We start from the raw sequence: 21,330 nt of genomic DNA, 5'->3' as shown, positions 1-21,330 counted from the left end.
CAGGGGATTGGGAATCCAGTGTCCCCTTGTTCCATCCCTGCCTCCCATTTGCTAGGGTTTGGAGAACCTCTGTGCTCCAGCTTCTTCATCTGAAAAATGGGGACAGTGATGATGATGATGATGATAACTAGCCATCATAAAATGGGTGCTGTGCTAAGTGCCTCACATGCATTATTCACGTAATCTTCAGGAAAAAACACTTCAAGGCAGTATTAATTATTATTATAAGTAATGATAATACTGTCTCCTTTACAGATGAAGACATTGTAATTCTGAGAGGAGTTAATTAACTAACCCAAGGTCTAACCTCGCTGCCTGAACTCTTGACTCTTGATCCTTTATATTATTGTAATAATACCTGTCTAAACGGGATGTTGAAAGGTTAACATTACTGGATATGCACACCAATTAATGCTACTGTCAGTATTTTTAACAGCTATTGCTGTTGACGGTGTTGCTGTTTTTGTTGCTTTTCTCTACCTCCAGATGTTGGGAATTCTGAAGTCTATTAAGCACAAATCACCGACCCATATATACACTGGCAAGTCTAAACCGATGCCTTGGGGACATTTTTGAGCCCCAAGTAACAAAACCAATATACCTTTTAGATATTTCGTTGTTAAAATATATCTTCTGAGGATGAATGAGACATCAAGAGGGAAGGAAATGGGATTCAGTACTAGTATCTCAACTTACCACCTAAAATGCTTCCCAATGCTTATGTTTTTAAAAAAGTTCACAATGACAGGGGCACCTGAGTGGATCAGTCAATTGAGCATCTGACTTCAGCTCAGGTCGTGATCTCACGGCTGGTGAGTTCGAGGCTCGCGTCAGGCTCTGTGCTCACAGCTCAGAGCCTGAAACCTGCTTAGGATTCTGTGTCCCCCTCTCACTCTGCCCCTCCCCTGCTCATACTCTCTTTCCCTCTCTCAAAAATAAACATTAAAAAAATTTTAAGTCCAGAATGACAAAATGTAAGGTACATTGTTCTCACATGTTTCACTTAAATTTCCTCAGTTAAAATAATGTGTCAGATGCTAGCTTTTGACTATCCAAACCATACTTTTGCCCTACCTTATCTTTTAATTCATTTTCATTATCACGAAATAACTATGATAAATGTTTCAACCTCTGATGTGCTAACACGCCAATCAGATTAAACATAGCAAGCGTCTGACATACACCTGGAGACTTCCCTAAGCAAAATAAAATTATTGCATCTCATCACTTCCTTCCTATTGCCAACTAATGTCCCCATGCCTGAAAGGGTCATTTTCAAGTCACATATCTATTTATAATAATGTGTTCACTGTCTTCCTTCCTCTGGCACATTGTCTGTGACCTTGACCATTTCAGGACTGATAAAACAGTGCCATCAACATATGTTGATGAGGCTCTAGACATCTTGTAAGAGATTTCATAGTTATTAAAAGCAATAAAGAGTGACAAGGACAGTTCTACACTATAATACTGCCTGTCAAGAGAAAAATGTCACACTTACCATAAAGTACCCAGAGGCCTAATTAGGGGTGGAAAAAGGAATAATTTCCCGAACACAGTAATGAGGGGCTAGGGTAAAACATGGCAGCAAGGGAAAGTGCGTCCTCTCCAACGTGCTTGCGTGGAACCTAGTCCCCTCCATAGGGTCCAGGTGAGAGCGATGGTTCCGTGTCCAAAATGTGGAGCATCAATGGATGCCAAGTGAGCAGCACATGAAGAGGTGCCAGTAAGAACTTCTGTGAAGAAATAAGATATTCTGAGTTTTTGAACATTTCCTAATAGCATCAATATGAAAACTAAAATAATGAATCCTCCCAGGTACCTTCTAAGAACATTAAAGGAATTTAAATACCACAGTTCCCAAATGCTCATACCCATAAACACAAATCCATACACCCCGCAGAGCTGTAAATAAATTCTACCTGAAGGTCTCCTTCCTGTTCACATAGGTCTCCATAAAATCTAGTAGGATCCCCTCCCTTTTGTCTTAGGCTTTATCCTTGTCATTCCTATCTATCAGTGACAGGAGGTTAATAAAAATAAATAAAAACCAGTGTCCCTATAACCCAGCAGGAAGCGCTTGTGGCACCTCAGGGCCCTCTGTCAACCAGGGGCGTTTAGTGTGTCCTCAGCCATCCTTCCAGTTCATTGTAGGATTCTGGGGTGCATGGCTGTAGGCAAGAAGAGTCTCGGCAGCAGCCCCACACCCTCCAGCTTGGTCCTTTGCCCTTCTTTTCGTGACGGGGCAGAGCCTGGGGCTGGGAACTTGACATCACTCCCTCTCCTCGGGGATGCTTCAAAGATGGCTTCAAAGATAGCAATGGCTTCCAAGATGGAACAGCTTTTTCCCAAGTGACTTTTCTCACCTTACAGAAAAATCATCTATTCCTCACTTCTGCTTCTCAATCTTCTGCACCTGTCAACACCCACGGCTATCCCAGCTCTGCCACTTCTCAGCTGTGGGAACCTCTCTGGGCCTCAGTTTCCCCATCTGCAAAAGGAGGGTAGTAATGGGGTCTACTGCTGCTGTGAGGATTAAATTGGTTCATGTAGAGAATGTGCTTACAACAGTCCCCTAGGACATAGTAAGCACCAAATAATTGCTATCATTTATATTATTAGTAGTAGTAGTAGTAATGGCAGTATTCTCTGTCACCGACACAAGGGACCCCAATAGTGTTATCTGTCCCTCCTTTAGATTAGGTTGAGAGTGAATAGAGTCTGTTGTAGGGGACAGATGAAGAACAGAGCCTACTGCCAGTGCTCTGGGACCTTTACCGGAAGGTTTTCATTTTCTCTTGACAGGAGGCACTGTATGTTGAAAGTGTCCTTGCCACCACTATGGTATTAATAACTGCAAAACGTGATGAGGGAATCGTAAACATGTCAGTGACTTGATTCCATGGGTTTACATCATGATGGAAATAGTCAAGGTCACAAACAATGGGACAGAGGAAGAGAGCGGCTCCGTGATACCAAGCCCAGATTTACCCAGCTTTTTTGTAATGTGTACTTTTTAGGATTTTAGTCCTATTCACTGTCTGCGTTTGATGTATTAATTGTTCCCTGACTACATTTTGTAGTTTGTGTAACATCCCAGCTTATAGATTGAATCAGGGTGGTGACAGCAAGTGGCAGAAAAATAATTATCTAAAATCATTCCCAAACCCAGAATGAGGTGTAGAGCTGTGGCAATAGACTGGCACATTACTTGTTTCTTCTGCCCCAAATTTCTAGTAACACTCAAAGGCTGGGGTTTTGAGATCTTTTGCCTAAGGCTTAAAATAATAATAGACCCAATCACTTATATTCTTTTTTGTTCATCCAACATTTGAAATCTTTATAGGCTCTAAAATAATATGTTCTGATCACTGAAAATTTCATTTTATGGGATCCTATCATTTCAACACATGTCTTAACCTAATTTATTTTTGTTCACCCTAAATCTAAAGAGACATCCTGGCACCAAAGTAGTTGCAGTCAGAATCATTGACATTGACTGATTTACTTAGCATTGTACACATTCTTCATAGGATGAGGGGAGATGTGTTCCGAAATGAGTAACTGAAAAATTATAACAGTAAAAGAATAATATTATACTATGAAATGTCCTTAAAAAATTAAATATGTATGTCCTTACCTTGGTGTAGATGGAGTAAAATGGTCAGAAGACAACGTGTGCCTGGTGGCGGATTGATCCACAGGCAATTCTGTTCTCAACCCATTGTGCCCACTGTAGGGGTTCAGACAACTGCCTGTGGATGGTGAGAGAGGATCAGGTCCTACTACTATCTCAAATCAACACATCCAAACCCAAAAGACTGTACAAATGGTTCTTCACTCAACTCCAAGTGATGTAGTCCATCTCATACAGTGATGGAATCCATCCTGTACCACATCAAAGTGCGGTGAGGAATAGAGAGTGGCATCCCTAGACTAAGTCATTCCTAGGTACTAACTGTGGGAATGAGACCTGCTCCCTTATGTTTGGGAGCCCCAGATGGCACCCCATCAATAGTCAGTAAGTGACCACTCCTGTTGCCAGCCTTCTATGCATTCTCTCCCTCTCCCCTAGAGTTCCTCTCTCCCTGTGGTTTCCACATCTCTGGTGTCCTGACCATCAGAGCGGGTTATCATTATCTACTCCACATGGTTCTATGGCTAGATAGGGAAGATTCAGAAGATTCGGTAGAGGTGGTTGGGAAGGAGTCCCTCACAACCATCTGGTCTCTGGGTGAGACCACCTTACATGGCAAAAGTTAACCTCCTGCTAGTATAATTTTCCTACCTTGTTAAGTTAAAAGAGGGTAGGCCTTTTTCCTAGCTTTGGGTTATATTTCAAAAAGCTGCCTTCAATTACCATATTACCCTAGATAAAGTAGCTGCCCCAACCCTCCCTATTCCATTAATTAATTTTTTTCATTCTTAGAATTTAGCATTAGATAAAATTTATATGAATTTTTTTACATACTAATTGTCTCTCTGTCCATCTTCCCCCTGACCCCAGCCCTACTAGAATATAAGCTCCATGGGAACATAGGCATCACTTCTCTTCGGCTATTCACTGTTTTATAACCAATTTCTATAAAGGTGCCTGGCACAAGGTAAGTAAGTTCCAGATCTGCATGTCCAATTGTTTATTGCTTTATCATACGGGCATCTCAATGACAACTTGGAAAAAGCAGAATTCTGCAAAGAGTTCCCAGAAAATCTACTCTTCCTCACTTATTTTCTACCACCTACCATTCTGGCCAGCCAGAAAATCCAGTTATCCTGGAATAAACTTCTCTCTCTTCTTTCTCCAATTCCCCACATTCCTCTCCTCTTTCACCACTTTCCTCCTCCTTTCCCTCCACACATCTCACCCCCCTCCATCCTCTCACCACATCTAATTGACTTTCAACTCCAGCCAGTTCTTCCTCCTCAAGCAATCCTGCCCACCTGTGTTAGAGCCTCAGTGAAGCCTTTTCCTTAACACTGCAGCTAGCAGTGGTCACCCTTGTGCATCACACCAGTGTGTCTCTTGAGTCAATCAATGCGTTTTAGGTCCTTTTAGGGTCTCACACTTCCTTGAGAATCTGATAAAAGTCATGGGCCCAAGAAAATCCACATGCTCTTAAACTTCTCTGTAAAATGTCAGGACTCCAGAAAACCAAACCAGGAAGTATCATAATCCCAGACTTCAAGCTATACTACAAAGCTGTAATCATGAATACAGTATGGCACTGGCACAAGAACAGACACTCAGATCAATGGAACAGAATAGAGAACCCAGAAATGGACCCACAAATGTATGGTCAACTAATCTTTGACAAAGCAGGAAAGAATATCCAATGGAATAAACACAGTCTCTTCAGCAAGTGGTGCTGGGAAAACTGGGCAGCGACATGCAGAAGAATGAACCTGGACCACTTTCTTACACCATACACAAAAATAAACTCAAAATGGATGAAAGACCTCAATGTAAGACAGGAAGCCATCAAAATCTTCGAGGAGAAAGCAGGCAAAAACCTCTTTGGTCTTGGCCGCAGCAACTTCTTATTCAACACGTCTCCGGAGGCAAGGGAAACAAACGCAAAAATGAACTACTGGGACCTCATTAAAATAAAAAGCTTCTGCATAGTGAAGGAAACAATCAGCAAAACTAAAAGGCAACCGACAGAATGGGAGAAGATATTTGCAAACAACATATCAGATAAAGGGTTAGTATCCCAAATCTATAAAGAACTTATCAAACTCAACACCCAAAAAACAAATAATCCAGTAAAGAAATGGGCAAAAGACATGAATAGACACTTCTCCAAGGAAGACATCCAGATGGCCAACTGACACATGAAAAAATGCTCAACATCACTCATCATCAGGGAAATCCAAATCAGAGCCACAATGAGATACTACCTCACACCTGTCAGGATGGCTAACATGAACAACTCAGGCAACAACAGATGTTGGCGAGGATGCGGAGAAAGAGGATCTCTTTTGCATTGTTGGTGGCAATGCAAGCTGGTGCAGTCACTCTGGAAAACAGTATGGAGGTTTCTCAAAAAACTAAAAATAGAACTACCCTACGACCCAGCAATTGCACTACTAGGCATTTAGCCAGGGGATACAGGTGTGCTGTTTTGAAGGGACACATGCACCCCCATGTTTATAGCCACACTATCAACAATAGCCAAAGTATGGAAAGAGCCCAAATGTCCATCGATGGATGAATGGATAAAGAAGATGTGGTATGTATATATATATATATATATATATATATATATATATATAATGGAGTATTACTCGGCAATCAAAAAGAATGAAATCTTGCCATTTGCAACTATGTGGATGGAACTGGAGGGTACGATGCTAAGTGAAATTAGTCAGAGAAAGACAAAAATTATATGATTTCACTCATATGAGGACTTTAAGAGACAAAACAGATGAACATAAGGGAAGGGAAACAAAAACAATATAAAAACAGGGAGGGGGACAAAGCATAAGAGACTCATAAATATGGAGAACAAACTGAAGGTTATGGGAGGGTTGTGGGAGGGGGTATGGGCTAAATGGGTAAGGGGCATTAAGGAATCTACTCCTGAAATCATATGCTAACTAATTTGGATGTAAATTTTAAAAAATAAAAAATTAAATTACAAAAAATATTTAGAATGTGAAAAAAAAAGTCAGGACTCTAAATACTTACTGCAACAAGCATCATGGTTATTTTGTTATAACCACTTTTTTTAAGATTTTTAAAAATTTTTAATTGATCTCTTCACCCAACACAGGGCTCGAATCCACAACCCCGGGATCAAGACTCTCATGCTCTACCAACTGAGCCAGCCAGGTGCCCCTTTAAAACTATTTATTTATACACCTATCTCCCTGACTAGAATGTAAGTCCTCCCCAGACATGTTTGTATCATGTTTTATCTTTTTCCTTTAATCCCTTTGCATGTAGCACTGCGTTTAGTATGCACAAGATACTAAAAAATGTCCATGGACTATCTAGTGCAATATTCAGGTATCAGATTAATACAGCATTTCCAAATACTAGTCATTTGAGTAACACTCTCACAATTTTTGCCATATCTGCCACAACTTGTCCTATTACTTACTTACCTGCCATTTGTGGTAGATTATTTGCAAAATTATTGCCAAAGCTTCTTTCCATCTCTGGACATGAGTGCCTCTAATCTCCCAAAAAGATGTGAAGTCTATTTCTCCTCCCCTTGGATCTAGACTTGTCCAGTCACATGCTTTAACCAGTCGGATATAGCAGAAGTAATACTTTTGACTTCCAGGTCTAGGCCTTAAGAAACTTTGCAGCTTTCTTTTTTAATCTCTGGAGATCCATCCATGATGTGAAAAAGCCCAGGTCAGACTACTGAATGATGAGAGGCCACATGGAGAAAGAGGCTCAGCCAGTTTCAGCCACTCCAGCCACTCCAGCTGGGCTGACAGGCATGAGGGAAGCCATCTGGGACCTTCTGGCCTCATCCAAGTTCTCAAGATGAAGGAATGACCCCATCGGATATCATGTGGAGGAGAAGAATTGCCCAGTTGAGTCTAGCTAACCCACAGAATCCTAATAAGTCACTGTTTCTTAAGCCACTATGTTTGGGGTAGCTTGTTACACAGCAACAGAGAACTGATTTACTGTATTTCCCTAAATAAACTTTTTTTAACAAGTATATGTTGAAAGAAAATTTTTGTCACTTCCATAGGGAAAACTAGTATCACTTTTCATAAAACTAAACACAATGAAAAAAAAAAAAAAGAAGAAAGCAATGTTATTCACTTCTAGCCAAATACTGCTGCATACAGAAGCCTCTGCATTAGTTCCAAAGGAAGATGCTCAAATGTCAGAAAAGTATTAAAAGGTAAACCGGAAGTAAACTGCAAATCTCTCTTTGGTGTAAACTGGACTGAAAGAAAATAGAATGAAAATAACATGCTCACTCATCCTGATATGTGATATTATTTAGTGTTCTATCACCAAAAATCATTATTTTGCAGCTATAGGTACTAAATAATAACCAAGGTGGTAAACAGCCATGGCAAAAATTGAGAAAGTTACTCAAATGACTGACATTTGGAAGATGCTGTATTAACCTAATACCTAAACATTGAGACAGGACCCAACTCTTTTAGTACCTTCTACACAACAACACAATGCTAAACAGAGAAGGGTTTGAATGAAAGATAAAACATAGTGCAGTCCCATCCTAGAAATACTTCTATTCTACTAGAGGAGACAAGGAAGTGAATAAACAGTGACCATTCACTAACCACGGTAAATGTAACTGTATTAGATTTACAATATAAAGTCCATGGACTCAGACTTCAAATCTCTTATATTCTATATAAAAGTTTGAGGGTAGATGGCTATTTTGGGGTCCATAACTTTCACCAGATCCTCAAAGGGATCCCCTAGAGTCCCACTCCGTAACCTGGGAAACACTGGATTAGATAATGCATATCTATTATTCTTGGTTCAGTTGTTTCTACCTCAAGACTTTTCCAGATTGCCTGGACATTCCTTTTTAGTTTGTAATTCTGAAATCAAAACTCTGGCCTTCTCTTTCCTCTTTATGATTTTATACCTTTCTCACAAAACTATATAAAAGTTCTCTTAAACTCCCTGATGACCAACTCCCCTATAGATCTCAACCATATTTTAAGCTCTTTGAAACTAGAGACATGTCATATAACTTCCTGCCTTCTATTATCAATAAACATCTGCTAAATGAAGAATAAACCTCCTAGAACTCCTGCAGGAAGTTTTTCCTGCTGTCTAGGACTGATTAAAAATGTGTTTTCTATTGCTCAGACTATGAACACTCGAATGTGAATTGAATCTGAAATGTGTGTATAATAAAATAGTGGGGGAAAGAAAGCACCAAGTTCTTCCTGCATTGTGTTCTGTGTGTACATTCACAAATGTCTGCCTGGACTGGCATTCTGTGTCTATGCCTGTTTAGGTCAATGTTGAATATTTTAAATGGTGTGGGGACCGTATTTGTTTACACACTGCATGCAGCAGCCATTGCCAAGTTATTCACACACAGGGACTCAGGACCTCTCCCAGGCACAAAAGTGCTGCTGTTGATATTTATGCTTTTCTCACTGTTTCTTCTTATATCCTATTGCTTGAACATAGCAATTTTGCTTTTCTTTGGAACTTAAATCAATGAACAATATAGACCTCTAAAAGTTTAGTACTCTCATCAGAATTTTTTTTTATTTTAGCCATGTTGGGAACTAAGTGAGCTGAAGTTCCCTCTGTTCAGAGTTCTTGAAGGTTTGACATTTAAATTTATTCTAAAATAGTTTTTGCATGAAAAACCAAGAAAGGGAGGATTGTGGTTTGTACCTTGGCATGGAATTTTATATGAGTGGGATAGAAACAGAGTGGTGGTGTTGGAGCAGTCTGCACGATTTACTGGCACTGATTGGGGCCGGAGTGGCCCAGTGTCCAGACAAGTACATCATTCATATGACTAATTCTAGCTTTGCCTAGCCTTCACTTCCACCCCCCACACATACACACCATCAACATATATGGAGATATTAGTAAAGCTATCATCTTTGAAATGATTGATTCTCCCCAATGACTCTCCATGCCTGGGCTTTTCCACAAAAGAAGCATGCCTTCAGGACAAGGGATTGCCAAGGGCAGCAAATCGACGGGAGAAGTCCTGTAAAACTTTCTGAGGGGATAGAATGAAACATCTTTCATTCCATGATGTTCTCCAGTGGGTATGCTTCTGAGCCACTGGTGCATCTGAAAATATTATGTATATATATATACACACACATTCTAAACTTTAGTATTTTTTTCTAAATACTTTTTAACCTAACATTTAATTTTTAAGGTGTATTTAAGTACCGCCTAAATATACTCCTGGGTTACTCATGTTTTATTTTAGTTCTTAAAATACTCTTTTCATTCCTCTGTATCTCTGAAATTTTTTTTAAGTTTATTTATTTATTTTGAGGGAGAGAGGGAGAGAGAGAGCAGGGGAGGTGCAGAGATAGAGGGAGAGAGATACTCCCAAGCAGGCTCTGCACCACCAGCCCAAGGTGGGGCTCAATCCCATGAGCTGAAATCAAGAGTCAGGCGCTTAAGCACTGAGCCACCCAGTGGCCTATATCCTTGAACTTTTTAAGTAATAACACTTCCTTATAACTAGGAGTTTTAACTGATTAACCATGACCTGACATGATAGTTTACAAAGACTTAATATACATTATGAATGTGTAATAGAAAGCACTTGCCACTTGGAATGTACTGCTCACCTAACATAAAGTAGCAGATTTTGAGGAAAATGCCTGGTACATGTTAAAGCCCTACCTCCAGTGGCCCCACATGATTGCAGTGACAGCCCTTGGAAGAGCAGGGAGCCAGCTGAACTCTCACATCTTTTTTCTTAGAGCTTCTTCCAAAAGAAAACAAAGCAGATGTGTGTATTTTCTTGGGTTGAAGGTAGAAGGTTCTAGAAGTACATGTTAGCTGGTGCCTGAGATGCCAACAGAGCGGATAAAGAAAATGGGGTGAATACAAAGAAGTTTAACCAGAGGTCTCCCTGGAATGATTCCTTCCAGGTTGAAAAATCTATTATCCTCTGGTTCGGGGCAATTGAATGAGCATAAAACCCTGCTTCTCCCCAGATCTAAAGAGCAAGAGGAAACTGTGGAATGTTAACGGAAAGGTGGTTTGGTGGATGAACGGGCAGGAGGGTGCAGTCCAAATGCAGCCCCTCGAAGACTATGGTGGGAGAGGCAGGTTCCAGGTGCTTTAAGCCTCTGCACAAGTAAATGGGGTAACGAGGCCATCTGTACATTGCACGCATCTGGAGATGCCCTCCACCAGGTGAAGGCACCCTTGTGTACCTGAAGGGATTGTGCATTCACACAGTCATCCCCGTGGTGGACTCCTCTGGAGACAAGAGCAGGAAAAAGACATTGAATCTCAATCTTGGGAAGTAAATACCCCTTCCCTATTTCCTGGGTCCACAGAACCCAGAAACAGTCAAAATGTCTGGGTTCAATCCCCTGCCCTACTGTTTATCAACGCGTGACCTTACGTTAGTGGCTACACTGGTCTGAGCCCAAGTTTTTTTAAACTGCACAATACATATAGTGCATTTAAACTGACATACATATAGTGCTTGCTTTACCAACATGAAGTGGCGAGGATAAGGACAGCCCTGGGAACAGTGCCCACAGGTGTGTGTCTATTGGGGCAGGGGGGAGAGGCACCGGTGCACACGGTTCACCAGATGTACGGCAGATGGCACTTTAGTCTGTCAAATATGCTAACTGCCCGCGAAGGCCAGCTGAGCCATACCAAGCGGACGTCTGTGCTCCCGACCACGGAGGTCCCTCTGAGCCCACACCGCAGCCTCCCTCCTGTAGTCACGTGAATGCTCATGTCCCTCCACTGGCGCTCTGGAGCCCATCCCTTCTCACCCTACTCCAAGACTTTGCTCCAGCAATTGTCTACCTACTCCTGCATCATTGAGTTGTTGCTCTCTGCTGGATCATTCCCAGCACACAAATGTGCTGTAATAACTCCTTCCATTAAAAAATTTTAAAAAATGTTCCTGGTCCCACATCCTCCTCCTGCTACCATTCCATTTCTCTTCCTTTTAAGAGTAAAACTCCAACTCCTCAAAGAGTCGTAGTCTGCCTCCTGTCCAGCCCCTCCCACTCCTTCCAGAATCCATTTCAAACAGCTCTCACCCTCCTTACTTCATTGGAATAGTTCCTGTGGAAGTCACCACTGACCCCTCCCCATGGTGCTACATACAAAGGTCTGTTCTCAGCCTCCTCCCATTCACCCTGTCCAACACCAGACACACTTGCTCACTCTCTTCTTAAAATATTTGGTTCACTTGGTTTCTAGAACTTCATTCTGCTCAGAACCCTAGAAGGGCAATCCCTCTCACATGGAATAAAGACCAAAAGCCTTAGAATGGCTTAAAAGGCCCTCTCTGACTACTCTTCTGGGAATGTTCTTCCAGATAACCAAAGAACTCACTTCCTGAATCCCACCAGCTCAAATATCACCTTCTCAGTCTGCAAGTCTTTCCCTGGCCCTGTAGGTAAAATAACTGCCTCTTTAACCTCCTGTCTCCCTTACTAGAAGCTTAATATTATAATCTACATTGTACAAGTGTATGTTTACTTATTTTACATAAGCTTGTTTTGTTCACTGCCCTTTCACCAGCACCTACGACAGTATGTGCACATAGTAGGACTTTAGTTATTTATGGAGTGATCCAGTGAAGTAATCCTAAGCCCTGGAAACTGGACAGAGGCTGTGCACATAGCCAGCCTTCAATGTTTAGTTCGAAGAGGAGAAATTGTCAGAATAGAGGTGGACAGTGCTAGAGATGTTCTGTATACCCTATTTCTATCGGGCTGGATAAATCTCTCCCTGTGGGAAGGTGAAGCAGGACGAAAGCAACATGATGGTTTTGAAAAGTTTCTACAGTACCAGAGAAGATGTTCATGTCTTGTTTGGTGTCCTAAACAGAGGTGTATGAAAATGTGAGCTCTATAAAATGAAAGGAAGAAATTCAAGAACAGATAGACTAAGATGACAGGAGAAATGAGTATGAAGCTACTAGTATAAGAAAAAAAAGGCAAGGAAACTTAAAATGCCGTGTAGGCATTTTCCAGGATTAAAGTATTCCTTTGAAGCAATAACAATCATAATGGGTATTGCAGAAAATTAATTGTGCTGTGGATGGATCACTTTAGTAGCCCTTCCAAAATGCAGAACAAAGGTGAAAAAATGCATAAAAAAAAGACTAAAAGTGCTTTTCCAAAATGTTAACAACGTCAGTATCTTCAGTGATTTTAGTTGTCCTTCCTACATACTTTTTTCTACATTTTCTAAATTCTCCAAACATATGTGCAGAATCGTAATAATCAGGGAAAAAGGGAAAGGAAAAAATTAAATTTAAATCTTAAATTATTTGTTTATAGTTTTTTTTCTTTGAGAGGACAGGGAAATTATTCCCTAGCCCGCTGTGTCCCTTCAGCCTAGCAACGCTATTCTTCCCCTCTGGCAGTCAACCACTTAATCCAGAAATTCCCATAAAACTTGTTTTATTGGAAGTCACTGTAGGATTTAGCTTTTTTAATATGACTAGATCAAGGGGTGTCTGGGTGGCTCAGTCAGTTAAGCATCCAGCTTTGGCTCAGGTCATGATCTCACGGTTCGTGAGTTCAAGCCCCACATTGGGCTCTGTGCTCACAGCTCAGAGCCTGGAGCCTGGATTCTGTGTCTCTCTCTCTGCCCCTCCTCTGCTCATGCTCTCTCTCACTGTCTCTGTCTCTGTCTCTCTCCCTCTCTCAAAAATAAACATAAAAAAATTTAATATGACTAGATCTGAGAAAGGTCCTAATCCCTTGGGTAAAAGTGGGAGCACTAAGAAACGAGCATGAAACGGAGGATAGTGTTTTCTTCACTTTCCTCTACTTCTCTTGTGATGCATACACAGCCATTTTGTGTAGCTGCCTGTTAGGACAGAGATTGCCAATTCCACTTAAGAGTACATATTTTGGGTAAGAGGTAAGAAACCGTGCTTGGGCTAAGGGGCCTACGTGATTGTTAGTGTTCTGATGGAAAATTTGCCTCAAGACCCTACAGCTCTAATGTGGTAGCCTTGGCTGCTTCGGCCAGCTTCCAAGACTGCAGTTAGGGCTTTTAAACTTCAATTGGCTCTGCTGGTATGTAGTGTTATTTCTTTCCCTCCTTCCCCAAATTTGCAAGCTTGTTTCTTCTTAAATGCTCCATGAGATGATGCATGAATGCATTTTATTTCCTCAATGGAAATGTAGATGCTGCACAGCTGTTAGACTTGAAATCACCAGGTGGTACTTGGAAGCAGGAACTAAGATGCTGTTGCCAGGGTAACCACACATTCTTCCAGCTATGGGAAGAGCTGCCATGTTTTCTATGCTCTTAGGAATATAGTTATAAAAGGATTGGCTTAGTGCATACGAATATTTACTATTTAAAGAGAACACCCATTTCTCCATAAGCCAGTAGAATATTTGTTGATTATTCATATGCCTGAAAAAGACATTTTATCTTTTCAGGGCATCAGGTCTCATCTTTCTTTGCCATTAGAATTGTAAGGATCTAGGGATAACTAATGTTTTATGCTACCCGTAACATACTGGCACATCTCATTTTATATATTAGATTCATTTTAAATAAGCAATTAGAGCTTGGTATTTATACCCCTGTGAATTCCGTAAGAAAATACATTTATGGAATGTATTTAATTCATCAGTTACGAAAATTGTTATCTCCATTCACAGTAGAGTCTGGGAGATGTAGAGGCTAATCTGAGATTCTCAAAATTGCAGGCATTTGACAAACCTGTAGGGTGGTTTCGGATACATCCTGGCATGTACAGGGTCCTACAACACTAAGAACAAAGCAAAAATGAAGCCAATGACATAAATATTCTTCCTTCCTTCCTCCCTCCCTCTTTCCTTTTTCTAAGATCTATTTCCCGAGCCCCTACTCTGCATTAGGACTGTGGCTGGTGCTGTGAAAGCTTCTCTAGAGATTAAACCCAGCAGCAGAGGTGCAGGTAGTATGCAGGCTCATCCACAGTACTGGATTTTATCAAACTGTTTTCCAAAGGGGTAGTGCCAGTGAAATTCTCCCATGAGCGATGCAGAAGATTCCTGTTTGTTCTACATCTCCACCAAATTTGGTTTCTGGTGGATACAAAATCCTACCTTCTGACAGTTTTAACTTTGCATTGCCCCGATCACTAAGTTCTCATGATTATCGACCATTTGAGTTTTCTTTTCTGCGCACTGCCGATTCACATCCTTTACCCATTTTTCTGCTGGGTTGATTTTAGGGATTCTTTATATATCCCATACATGAATTTTTCCATATGTTTAAATCTCTTAGTTGCTCACTGGTCTTACACTTGTTTACGTGTCTTTTAATTTTAGGAGTTTCTAATTTTAACATAGTCAAGTTTGTTTGTCCATGTCTTTATGATTTTTGTACTTTGTTTAAGACATCCTATCTCAAGTGCATAACATGTTTCCTTTAGATGTTTAAAAATTGTGCTTTACACATTTATGTCTTTAAGCCAGCCATAACTGAGTTTTGTTTATGGTATGATATAGAAACCTAATTTTCCTTTTTTTTCCCTGTTGTACCTAAATCCATTAGTGAACCATTAAGTTTTCCCTAATCTGGCCTCTCATATATACCATGTTTTCATATATGTATGTATGGATCTGTTTCTAAATTTTCCATTCTGTCCCATCAGCATGTATGGCTAAGCCTTTGTCATTACTATGCTGCCTTGATTACCCTAGCTTCATAATAAGTGTTGATATGTATTAAGGTTAAATTCTGCACCTTGTTCTTCAAAGTTATGTTTTTTTAAGGTTTTTTTTTTAAAGCTTATTTATTTTGAGAGAAAGAGAGAGAACCTGCAGGGGAGGGGCAGAGAGAAAGGGGGACAGAGTATCCAAAGTAGGCTCCATGCTGACAGCAGAGAGCCCCACGTGGGGCTCGAACTCACAAACCATGAGATTATGACCTAAGCCAAAGTCTGACGCCTAACCAAGTGAACCACCCAAGCACCCCTGAAGTTTATTTATTTATATTCAGAGAGACATATGCATGCGAGAGTTGGGTAGAGGCAGAGAGTGAGGGAGAGAGAAAATCCCAGGCAGGCTCCGTGCTGTCAGCACAGAGCCCAACATGGGGCTCCATCTCATGAACCATGAGACCATGATCTGAGCCAAAATCCAGAATCTGGATGCTTAACCAACTGAGCCACCCAGTCACCTCTTCCTCTTCAAAATTATCTTAACTATTTTGGGCTCTTTGCTCTTACATGCAAAATGTATAATACTTTATTGAACCGGTATCATCATCACAAGGATTTTATGCTACAGATTATGCAATTGGTTTTTACATACAAAGGTTAATTAGATAATATACAACCTTATCATTGGCAGCTTGGCTGCCAATTAAGTTGCATACACAAATTCTAAAAATGCCATACCCCAAAATTATGTCAAAAAATGATTTCTGTAAGGGATGCCTGGGTAGTTCAGTTGGTTAAGTGTCCGACTTCGGCTCAGGTCATGATCTCGAGGTTTGTGAGTTAGAGCCGCACGTTGGGCTTTGTGCTCACAGCTCGGAGCCTGGAGCCTGCTTCGGACTCTGGGTCTCCCTCTCTCTCTGCCCGTCCCCCACCCTCACACTCTGTCTCTCTGTCTCTCAAAAATAAAAATAAATAAACATTAAAAAAAATTTTTAAAAAAGATCGCTGTATGACTTTGGTTGATTATGAATACTGACAGGCTTTGGGTCTTTCCTCAGAAAAAGACTCAGCCATCTCACTCTACTTTGTATAAAGCTCCCATCAGCAGTCTGTGGCTAATTCTTTCCCCTCTGGATCAGTGTCAGTAGTTGGCAGCAGCTTCCATGGTTGCTGAAGACACCAGCAGAGGCCTCAGCACTGGCTTACTAGCCAGTGTGGGAGGTGAGACCGAAAAATGTCCCCTATCATCTACTTTACTCCCCTACCGCCTCCATGCTGCTTGCCCCTCAGAGTCCTCAACATTAATCGCACTTTTAGGATAGGATTTAAATTAGTCTTTGCACATTTGGAAACTTCAGGCTTGTCGCTACCTCAATAGCAGATGTAGGAATCTTGCAGGGCTAAGATAATGTTATATGTATCTTTATACTCCTCTCACATATTTACTACATAACAGCGCTCAGAAATATCTTTTTAAAAATATAGTAACACAATCATTTAGAGCCACCATAGCTATCTCTGTCTTCATCAAATTCTGGGCATGAACTTTGAGCACATTTTATGTGTCAAGCATACTACTGAATACTTTTCATACATCTTTCCAGATTATCCTTACAGCAGTCTTGCAAGGTAGGTAATACAATCCCAAACTTGCAGGTGAGGAAATTGAATACCAGAGAAGTTATTGCCTAAGGAAGGTGCAGTAACTCACAGTAAGTGATGAACATTCAAACCCAGAAAGTTTCACATTCCAAAGTCCTTGCTCCTTCCTACAACACTTCAGACTATGTTAAAATCTTCTAGTTTAAAACAATAAACATAACTATTTGCATTTTAGGGATACTTACTTACAAATTGCTATATGCCTATATGGTGAACAATTCAATCATTTATTTGAAATGCATTAAGTGCCTATTATATGGCACTCTGCCTGGATATTCTTTTTTTTTTTTTTTTAAATGTTTATTTATCTATGTTGAGAGAGAGAGAGCACCAGCAGGGGGAGAGGCAGAGAGAGAGAGAGAGCGCGCGCACCAGATCAGGGAGAGGCAGAGACAGAGAGAATCCCAAACAGGCTCCACACTGTTAGTCCTGAGCATGACACAGGGCTCGATCTCACAAACTGTGAGATCATGACCTGAGCTGAAATCAAGAGTCAGACGCTTAACCAACTGAGCCACCCAGGCACTCCATGCCCTGGATATTCTTAAAAGCCACTCAAAATTAACCTGAGTGTCAACACACCCTGAAAAAAAGTTAGAAAAAGTGAAAATATCGAATTAGCTAGGACACATTACAAGCAAAACAAACAGAAATTCAAGATTCTCTAACTGATTACTTTGAGAGGCTGCAGATATGCTAACTACTACCAATTTTGCCAAAGAATTGTATATTGTCCTTTTGTCTGGTCTGAGTTGAAAATCCTAAGAATTTTAAACCATTCCAAAAGATTCTGTATATAAGTTGGGACAAATTCACAGGCTAGCTACCAATGTAGATATTTCCCACTACGTGAATTGTGCTACATATCATCAAGTGAGCAAAAGAGGTTTTAAAGTTGTACTACTGGTTAAGTCTATGGAAAGTATGGGGAGGGGGGAAATCTCAAATTTTAGTCAATAAAAAGTGAAAAGCCTGATTCTCTTCATAGCCTTTGGGTAGCACAGTATGTGGATCTCTGAGCTTCAGTTTTCCAGTTTGTAAAAATGGAGATCATAACCGCCATCTCAAAAGCTCAGGTTGATTAAATGTGATCATGCATTTGAAAAGTACTTTGGAAATTGTAATGCATTTTTGCATTCAATTTGCAATTGAATGCATGCAACATTATTAGATAGAAGCATGATCATCAAAACACCTGTTTCTGGAGTTAGGCTTATACTAACTTATGAGTGAGCTAAAAAAGCAGGCTTCCTGCTCATTTTAGAATGGAAAAAACCCAGGGCAGGAGATGGGAATGGAAATGACAAGTTTCTAAGAAAAGGGTAAGATTAGAACAATAGAAGTTATTTCAAGTTTCCCTAAGAATGAGAGTAAATATATTTGAAACAATAAAACTTTTTATAGGGAGTAGTCTCTTTGTGGGGGATAGTAGAGATACTACCTTCCAAATTTCAGGACCACTCAAACTGTAAGAAAATAGTCTGGGGAGGTAATGTCAAAGAACCAAGACTTTCTGCTGTGTTTGGTTGAATTCCAAACTTCAATGGGATTTTAATCTATTGCCTATCCAATGAGGAATCTGACTGCAGATAATACCGAAGAGAAATATTTGATGAGAAACAGGAGAGGCCAAAACTCACAAATCTTGTGAGGCCGCTCCTGATGTGATTCTATGTCAATAGACGGACTGGTTTACCCAGGGCCTTTCCCAAGCTCTCAATCTTTCAGTTACAGCTTGCTAACTATTGGAAATAAAAGAAAATGCATCATCTTAAATCATAAGCGTAGGTAGAAAAAAAGAACCAATGGTACTGTAGAAATATGATTTATGGCTAAAAGGGTCTAATACTCTGGTGTGTCCTTCTTTGTTTTTAGACTCCTGAAAGTTTCAGCAGCACCCTAACCCTAAATTAAGTGCCTTAATAAAACCTCTGGTGAAAAACAGCCTTGGACTGTCAGCAAGATGCTTGTGGATTATTGTAAGTTGTGATTAGCAATTGTCCATTGGATTCGATGACAAAAATCACGAAACCAGCTCTTCCCCAACTCCAGCAATTTAAGTCAAGTAAGACAGAACAGAATGAACAACACATATTCTGAGCTGAAGCCTAGGAGGGGACATTCAAAAACCTGCCTTCCGGGCTACTGCATTCAATGTAGCTTGTGTTCTGCACCAAACCCTGGGCGGAGGAGGTGGTAGGGGCTGCCATCCAGCCTGTACTCCACTTTCAAGCTCTGTCCCTGGGGATGGGACTCTGTCAGCCAGCATGACGAGGAACCTTCTTCAAGTGAAAGGCCTCACGCCTCTGAAGGGCTGCAACAGCACAAGGCTAACTGACACAGAACTGTCACCTGGACTTGTGTGCCCTGCCTGGCTGACTCACTAGTGACTCCCTAAATGACTCACAACTCTTCCAATTTGTCCAGAGTAAGCCCTTCACATCATAAAACTACAAATGCTTGACAATCCACACCCTGACTCTGTCCATCACCCACTGCCGGGTAACGCCAAGGGTCTTTATCTTTAATTGGAAATAACATAAACAAATCGTGATCCAGCAAGTCCCCAACCTGAGACTTTGAGCAATGGCGTTACACTCTGCTATACTTTCCTCACCTTCTTGTCCTCCAGCTTTGGCCCCAGTTGGATGGGAGCATGTGGAAGATGTTTCACAAGAGAAGATCAATCCCAAGGAAGATCTCTCTTTTCACTTTAGTGATACGCTGCTTCTGCTGGCACTCGATATTAGCATCTACGGCACGGCAGAGACAAAGCTTGAGATTTTTTGTTTAAACAAACACTTGCATAGTGTTTAATATGTGTTAGGCAGGGTTCTAAGTGCTTTCTTTGCAAGCATTAAGTCCTCACCAGTCATCATTCATCCTTTACATGTGTGAAAGCGGACGTACACAGCTAGCAAAAAAAAAAAAGCAGAACCAGGAATCAAGCTAGGCAGTCTAGATCCAGAGTCCATTCTCCTATCTAGACTGTCTGCTGTGGTTGCTGCTCTAGCTGCAACAAAACAAGTACCTCTGAAGAATATATTTTCCAATACTTCCACCCAGTGAACAACATCCTAAAGTCTTTGAAAAATACATACTGTGGTCCTTAAAACCAGATATAATACCTAAATTTTTCAAAATATGTTTAATATCATATCAAAAGAGCATATTAGAATGCAACGTTCTCAACTATGGTAAGCAAAGACCAGGTTTGCTTTGCATTCAATAACAACAACAAAAACCCCACATATTTTCTGCAGTCAAATCTGAGATACAATAAAAACCTTGGATCGTAACTTGTTCTGCAAGTGTTCCCCAAGACAAGCACACATTTGTAATAAATTTTAACTTGATAAACAAGCAATGTCTTGCAACATGGGTAGTACATGTTGCCGAACGTCATGCGATCACAGCTGAGCCAATGGTTTCTTGAAATTTGCTTTGCTACATGAGTGCTGTGGGTTACAAGCATGTTTCCAGAACGAATTATGCTTGCAAACCAAGGTTTTACCGTATTTTAAAGCAAAGTGAAATGCTCACCCTGAGCTCCCCACTTTCCAGAACCAAGTGATGCAAAAATCCCATATTCTTCACAAAAATCTGACTTGTCAGAGAAGACATTCAGCACCTTTTCTCTTCAATTCTTCTTTGTAAATTCAGGTAACAAAGTTTATGAAGTGCAAAAATTTCAATTGTGTTTAAAAAGGCAAGGGAGGGGGTAAGTCTTTAACCAGGACTTCCCACAAAGTTTACTCTTCAGAGTCACAAGCAGCTTCGCCAGTTGGAAGAAGGAAACTAGAATACTACTTCTTAGATACATGTGCTCTTAACTTTTCTAAATGAAATTTCCAGGACAGAGGAACTTAACGCTCATTAAATCAGTACTCAGAAGGAACTTCTAATCATCGTCAGATACATGTGTGTGTGAATTCACGTATGTATGTGTAAATATATACATTTTATATGGTTGTAATTGGCTAGGTTGAAGCATTCTGCAAATTATGGCCACTGGAGAATCAACTTTATAAACTAAGAATGACTGGTTAATTAACTAACTTCTGGCTCCTCCAAAATTCAGAAGGGTGGATTTTTTTAGCCTAATGGATTAAAAGCGTTAAGTGCTAGGTACTTGCTGAGAGCACATCTGGAATCACTTTATCCCGAAACTGTTGTATAATGAGGTGCTAACATAGCCAACTATGGCTCACCCCCCACCGAAATGAGTGTGTGTGCCCTGGACTTAACCCCTTTTCAGTAGCAAGTTCAAATTCCAGAACAGCTTGTCCAGGGATCATGTTGGCAGGAATGTGCTTGTCTTGGAAACCTATAGACGAAAATATGCTCATCC

General features: G+C 40.6%; 1 long non-coding RNA gene across 1 annotated transcript; it reads right to left on the bottom strand.

Annotated features, from left to right (window-relative positions):
- Nucleotides 1–937: 937 nt before the first annotated feature.
- On the bottom strand, nt 938–19,745 carry LOC102965135. The gene is made up of 3 exons (XR_443599.2): nt 19,597–19,745; nt 3,641–3,755; nt 938–1,736 (listed from the first exon to the last, which is right to left on the bottom strand). It is a non-coding gene; the product is annotated as an uncharacterized LOC102965135 (long non-coding RNA).
- Between the last annotated feature and the right edge of the window lie 1,585 nt (nt 19,746–21,330).

This window comes from Panthera tigris, chromosome B4 (assembly GCF_018350195.1).
Source record: "Panthera tigris isolate Pti1 chromosome B4, P.tigris_Pti1_mat1.1, whole genome shotgun sequence".
Lineage (NCBI taxonomy): Eukaryota > Metazoa > Chordata > Mammalia > Carnivora > Felidae > Panthera > Panthera tigris.
This window is presented reverse-complemented; position numbering and strand designations above follow the sequence as displayed.